Source organism: Panthera onca, chromosome B1 (assembly GCF_046562875.1).
Source record: "Panthera onca isolate mPanOnc1 chromosome B1, mPanOnc1 haplotype 2, whole genome shotgun sequence".
Classification (NCBI taxonomy): domain Eukaryota; kingdom Metazoa; phylum Chordata; class Mammalia; order Carnivora; family Felidae; genus Panthera; species Panthera onca.
In genome coordinates this window covers 56,734,497-56,742,235 of record NC_138342.1, presented here as the reverse complement: position 1 = coordinate 56,742,235, position 7,739 = coordinate 56,734,497, and positions in this window count along the sequence as shown.

Sequence of the window (7,739 nt, the reverse complement as noted above, 5' to 3'; positions counted from 1 at the left end):
CAGAGCCTGATTAACGTTAGAGTGAGAAAGGATTGGGAACATTTATTTTTTTTTATAAAATTTTTTTTAATGTTTATTTATTTTTGAGACAGAGAGAGACAGAGCATGAACGGGGGAGGGTCAGAGAGAGGGAGACACAGAATCTGAAACAGGCTCCAGGCTCCGAGCTGTCAGCACAGAGCCCGATGCGGGGCTCGAACTCACGGACCGTGAGATCATGACCTGAACCGAAGTCAGCCACTTAACTGACTGAGCCACCCAGGCACCCCTGGATTGGGAACATTTAGAGAAGGTGTTTGGGATGTGGGGTCTATCAAATCCATAGCTTCTACTGTCTAGCCCATGTGCTGCAGGCTTTAAAACCTAAACCCCCTCACCAGCTTTCTCCTTGAGTTCTGAACTGCTGCCGAAGTGATGTTATGAGAACAGTGGGAAAGAAAAAAAAAAAAAAGAAAAACACTTAGATGCTTTTTCCTTAAATAATTATACCAGAGCATGTGTATGTAAATGAAATTCTGCTTTAAAGGAGTACCTTGATGGGGTGCCTAGCTGGCTGAGTCAATTGAGCACTCAACTCTTAATCTCAGGGTCAAGGGTTCAAGGCCCATGATGGGTGTGGAGCCTACTTAAAAAAAAATGTGGTCACTTGATACTTTACATTCCTGTTTCAATAGTGCTATTGTTCCAAAGTAATGTTTGGGGCTTTGTGTGTGTGGGGGGGGAGGGGGGTATTTGGGCTATTTGCCTTCCTGGCTGATTTATTAAGCCCATGTGAAAATATGTTTCTTTCTTTCTTTCTTTTTTTTTTCTTTAAAGTAGCCAGTGTGGAGCCCAACACGTGGGGCTAGAGCTCAGGATTCTGAGATCAAGACCTGAGCTAGGATCAAGAGTTGGACACTTAACTGAGCCACCCAGGCGCCCCTGTATCATTTTCTTAATCATTATATTGAGTATGCATCAGTTTACTACAGTGTTTGGAGTCAAAGATAAACTACGATGAAAAATTTAAACGACGATTACAAGTCATTGTCGACTACCAGAATAGATAAGGATGGGGAATCTTTGTGATCAGTGGGACTTACCAAGAAGCATATGCTCAGAACCCAAAGAATTTGGAATACGATTTTCATGGTTAATTGTTATGCTCTGAAAAAAGCCAAAATGATTATTCTGTTAGTCACACCCATGCAAGATTGGAGTAAAAATTTCATTCATTTAACGGGCATGGTTTGGGAAAATCTCAATATTTATGACAGAAATAAATCTTTTGATGATGAAGATCAAGGGTATTTATAATATAAATCAATGCGAAGATCAGTTTTTTTTCTTTTTCAAGACTCGTGAAATAAAATCTCAAATAATTCAAATACTGATATTTTTGGAAAAAGCATTTCCCACCCCCCGCGCAATTACTGTGCAACATCTGTAATTCAGGGAATTCAGGAACAAGAAATGTAACGAAATCCCATCCCTGTGTACAATCTGCTTTTTCAAAACCTGTCTATAAACGAAAACACCTTTTATCTTTTATGATACCTGTATGTTTGCAAAGAAGTATCCTCCAGCCAAAGTCAGAGGATATTTGTGCAATATATCCTATGCATCTCTAACCAGCCAAAAAAAAATTCTTTACAGGAAGTGTTTAAAGTCCTGGAAGACTATTAGCAAAGTATTGATTTTCCTATGTGCATGTGGTGTAACTTTAAATTATACATAATATTTCTGCTAAGCACCAGACATTTCTAGGAAGATTATGGCTATATATTACATTAACAAGGACATTTATCATCATTTTCCTTTTTTCTTTTCATCATTTTCTTATTTGGGTTCTAAACGAAAGTTCATACCTAGAGACTGATGCTGGAGTAAGAATTTTGGAAATAGATTATATGCAAATTTATCTTCTTACATTCTCCCAAATTAGTTTATGTTTTTACCCATGTAAAAGATAATTTAGTGTTGCTAATTTTAGACAGAAAAGAGCAGACATTGAAATACTCACTTTTTAAAAACATTTATTTATTTTATCTCTACACCAATGTGGGACTTGAACTTGTGACCCCAAGATCAAGAGTTGCAGGCTCTTCTGACTGAGCCATCCAGGTACCTCTGCTCACTCACTTTTAAAAGTTAAACACAATGTATTTAAAATTCTTGGGGTGCCTAGGTGGTCCAGTCATTAAGCATCAGACTTTGGTTCAGGTCATGATCTCACAGTTCTTGAGTTTGAGTCCCACATCTGGTAAGTTTGAGCCCTTCATCAGGTGAGCACAAGCCCCCCATTGGGTGAGCATGAGCCCCACATGGGGTATGCATGAGCCCTGCTTTGGGTGAGCTTGAGCCCCACTTTGGGTGAAAACACAAGCCCCGGTCCTCTCTCTCTCTCGCTCCCTCTCTCTTTCTCTCTCTCTACCCCTTGCTCACTTGAGCCCTCTCTCTCTCAAAAAAAATCTTACATATTTAAGAAAACAATTAAAACAAAAGTTATTTATAATGAGATAGTATCTAAGGAATACAGAGAGATGGAAATTGTGAGACGAGGCTAGAAGAAGTGTAGGGGAAGGCAGAACAGCAGTAAAAGGGGAAAGGAGAGAAAGAAAATGGAAGGAGAGGGTCCTGTCTTCTCATGGTATGTGTCTCCCCTCAGCAATCTCATCTAAGCTCTGGCTTCAACTGCCAGCTATATGCTATTGTCTCCCAAATCTCCACCCACACAACAGATCTCTCTCAGAGCTCAAAAACTGTATATCCTACATCCACTTGATTTTCCCTTCGCATTTCCAACAGGAACTTCAAACTGATATCTGCAAAACTAAACCAGGAACATGTCTATTTCACCCCACCCCCATACAATTCTAAGGCCCCTTTGAATAACACTACCATTCACATGCTCGCTGAAAAAGAAAAATATGGAAGTGATTTTTGACTCTTCACTTGTCAAAACTCTTCATTCCACTTCCCCCCTCACATTCCAACAGGATTCAGCACATGGTAACAGTGACCAAATCCTCTCTATTCAGTTCATTAGATTTGCTGATCCTATCCTTTTGGATTATTTCATGTCCCCATCTGTAGTGCAGCATTTCCTAATTTCTGAATGCATTATGTAATTGCTTCCAAACTGAAGCCCTACTCTACCTTACACCCTTCTTTCAACACCTTTCCCTTTGTAACCAGAGTGTCCATTCAAAAATGCAAATGTCTTCATGGTGCTGCCCTGCTTAAAATCCTTTGTTTACTTTCCACAGCTTCAGGATGACATCCAAACTCTTTAGGTGTACAAGGTCCTTTCATTCTGTCTAATATTTTTTTAAACCAGCTACACCAGCATAGAGGTCTGGCAGTTTTCTAAACATACCATGCTCTTGCTGCCTCTGTTCCTCTTACCTGGAATCTGCATTGGCTTCTCTGTCTCCCATTGCTCCTGTGAGTAGATAACTTATACTCATTCTTCTAAAACTTTGTCTATGGCCCCTAAGGCTTCCCATGTCTTCACATTACGCCCAAAGCTGTCCCCTGACCTCTACTGTATTATCTATTCTTCTCCCCAGACCACCCCTACTTACGTCCTACATCCATTTCTTCCTAAGATTGGAACTTAGTGCCTGCAAAGTACCTCACACATAGCTAGCATTAATAAAAGTTTCCTCACTGAGTACAGTTTGGGAGTGAGAAGAAGGATTGGTAGATTGTGAAGAAAATGTCTTAAATCTCTTCTACTGTTTATTTGAATAATGTGCACTACTCTTTGAGATAAGGTTCAACTATAGACTAAACCTTAGTGTTTTTTTTTTTAAATTTTTACACTGTAAGATACCCATTATTTCATTTTAAAGCTGAATTTTTAAAAGCGAAGTGTTTTTTTGTTTGTTTTAAATTGAATCGTGAAGGTTTTGCCCCCAGAAAGAAATGACTGGGGTCTTATACATGACTTTCTAACTTCAGATATGTCAGTTCAGTTAGGTAGTTTGAATAGCATTTATTATTTGAGAGAGATAGTGGCTGCCTGAAGATTATATTTACATGGGTGTATAATTATTGCAAGTGTTTGGTTAAGTAATTTCATTTTTGATCGTGTAGGCATAATAAATCATGGGAATAAAAAAAAGACACAGTAAAAAACACTGAAGGTAAGAAAATGTGTTCCTGTTCACTTTATGTTTGGCACAGATAGAAGAAGCCACAGGACATGTCGGAGGTTTTTCACAATGACATTTGTTTTGACAAGTACTAACATAGTTTGTTTTCTATGACCTGTTCTGGTGGACATTACAGAAAATTAAGCTATCTTAGGAAGAAAAGTTTATTTAAAGGAGAATTGGATGGAAACTTACTGCAAGTCTATTACATGTTAGGAGAATGTGGTGCACTAAGAATCCAAGAGTAAGCAAAGCAGAGTTCCTCAATTTAATGGAACAAGTTAGGGAGCCAAGCAATAATGAAATAAAGACACAATTAAATACCCAATTAGAAACAGTGATGAGTGCAATGAGTACAGGTGCAATGGAGAGGGTATGTAATGGGACAATTCTGATGGAGAGGGGTAAAGAATACAAAGGGAAGACCACTTTGGTGAAGCAACATTTATGCCAACATCTGTAGGCTGAAATAAAGTTAGCTAGATAAAGAGTATGGGAAGAGGGTTCGAGGCAGACAGACAGCTAAATTTCAAGAGGTCCAGTGTGACTGGAGGGTAGTGGTTGACAGGAGGAGTGGTTGAAATAAAGCTGGAGAAATGGCAGTGGTAAGATAATGTAGGGCTTATTAAAACATGGTGAGGTCTTGGATTTTGCACTTCATCTTAGTTGGAAGAATTGTTCAAAAAGAACTGTTTCCAAATACAACAAAAGCTCTTAGCCACATTCAGTTGCTGAAAAATTTAAATCTTAAAAATGTTATGTCCACGTCTTTCTCTTAGGACACATTTGAGTTTTGGGATTAGCTACAATTAATATCTCCTAGCATTTCTTACATATATCTTTGATTAAGGACTCCATTGTAAACTGAGGAATTTTAGGTAAGTTCCAAATGGAATGGATATTGCAAATATTTACACACTTACCCTGTTAGGAGCTCCTTCTTGTCAGGTTGATTCTTATCAGCTGCTGTATATGAGCATCCTCTTGATAGTAGCCAGAAATTAAAAAGAAGATTAAGAAGGAGAATTTGTAGGAAAATATTGGTGATTACACACGGTCCTTCTGCTGGATTTCTCTTGGTGATTAAAAACAGTTTGATGAGCTTATTTCTAGTCTGATGATTTCTTTTTAAACAATGGGTAGTTGTTGAGTAGATATTGGCAAGCATCTTTTTGCATACATTCTTTTCTTAGGCAAACACAGACTCATATTCTGGTGAACAGACTGTACTTTCAAAGTCAGTTTTGAAAAGTCTCTCAACTCTTGAATCCCTGGGGTGTGTCTACAGGAAGACCTTTAATTAATGGAAACTCATTGTCCTTGGTGTCTTTTAATATTATTTTATATAGTATCTAACATGCTTTCAGGAGGAACTAAAATATCAGGAGAATTTAAGATTGTCCATTCTCTGGAAATGACATCAAGGGGTTAGAGTTAATTGATATTTAATATTAGCAGGTATAGTAAATACAAATACGAGCTACTTACCTCTCTAAGATCCACACCATTACTTCATGCTGAATTCCAGGGATAGTATGACGTCTGATGCAATGTGATGTAGGGTCTTGACTCTCTAGTTAAATATTTGAACATCCAGTACTTGTGAAAAATTAAAGTGAAATGAACTGAAATACGTGGATTGTTTACAGCATGTTTACAATATTAAATGACTAAATTTGTTGAGACGATTGTGTGGGAGAGTTAAATTCAGATAGATTTTACATTAATACAAGTTATTTCTGGTAGTATGATTCTTAAGTATAACTTTTAGTATATTTTTAAGTTCTTTTACTGTGTATATGCATATCTCCAGCACTAATGAAATTTAAAGAGAACACATAAAATCAGTTATCCATATAATTATGTAGGATGAGTTATTTTGAGAAAAGAGTAAAATCTTTAAAATAAGCCAGACTATTTTCTATACTGAGGTCTTTGTTCATGGAGACATTGACATGTAAGGGTAAATTGTAAGGAATATCACAATAGTTTCTATTCAATTTTCCATGGTAGTGTGGATTGTGGAAAGGTTAGACAAACAATTTGCACTTTAGAGCAGGTTCATTTGGCATTTTCAGTTTTTCCTATTTAGACAAGCATCTTAGTTATTGATTGATACTAATATGTTTTTGTCTCCAATGACTATTGGACTTGGAGAAGCTATTAACAAAACTTTGCACATTTTGCACTAAATTTAACCTTCACATTGGCATTTCCTTTTTCTTCTTCATACAACTCCAAACTTAGGAATTCTAAAGTTCAAACAGGCCGTCCTTCTTGTTGGAGGTTGTTTTAACATTTGTGCTCAATATTTCCTTGTTTGTTTCATTCTTCTTGCTCAGGTGAGAAAGAAGTTTCTTACATTAAGCAGAAGGACGTCAGAGAAGTCATGACACTAACTGCTCCTTCTTAAAATCTTCAGGGTGGAGTGCTCCCACCTGGGGATATGTGTAAGATGATTAGTTAAATGTGGTAAGAGAATTCTAGAACTTATTCAGTCTTTAAAAATAAAAACTAAAATAAATTTTATTGATATCAAATGTAGGTACTGTTAGGTCCAAATGTCAAACATTCACATGTCATGTTTCTACTGAGGAACATTGCTTTTTGTTGGTATAGCTAAGCTATAGAATTAGAATAATAGGGAATATGTCACAATGTTTTGTTTTATTTGGTAGTATGGATAAGGAAGATATATGTTGAGAAAAGAAAGGGAGTTTCATAACATGTAGTGACTAATTTACTTTCAGTGTATTGCAATGTAATACTGTTTAGGTGTGTTTGAAGAAGAAATTTACCAATTGTATTGTTTTATTTATTATTATAATTTTAAAATGTTTATTTTTGAGAAAGAGGGCAAGTGGGGAAGGAGCAGAGAGAGAGGACGGGGGACAGATGATCTGGAGCAGACTCTGTGCAGACAGCAGAGAACCTGATGTGGGACTAGCACTCACAAACTGTGAGATCATGACCTGAGCTAAAGTCGGACGCTGAACAGGCTGAGCCACGCAGGCACCCCACCAATTACATTGTTTTAAATAGTAAAATCTCTAAAAAGTTTCTGTATGAAATAGAGTGACAATGAAAATATTTTGTACAGCACGGAGGTTTGATAGTAAAGTTTTAGTTAAGTCATACTTAAAGATGAGTTATGCATTTTCTTTTACTACAGGTTTCATATTTTCTGAACTTTTTCTAGGTCACTGTTGGTAGTAAGCAACATAGTGATATTTTTTGAAAAATTAAAAGCATTAATACGTCTCTACAAAGTAATTCCTGCAATGAACATACAATGATGAATGAAAAGGTAACTGCTTCTTGAGCTCAACTTGTTTTATGAAAAACACAATGAAAATCTGTTTAGAAATATTTTTATAAGATTCATTGTCAAAAATTATTTATGTATCCTACATAACCTCTTATATACATATGTACTTAAAAAACTTGGAAAAGAATATTCCAAACTATGTGAAAACTTTCCAAAGGAAGAGTTTCAGTGGGTTTTGAAACAGACCATCTTACTAGTTTAAGAGAAAAATCAATTGATATTAGGAAAAGGGATATAATAAAACATTTATAGACTTGGTGAATAGGATGGAA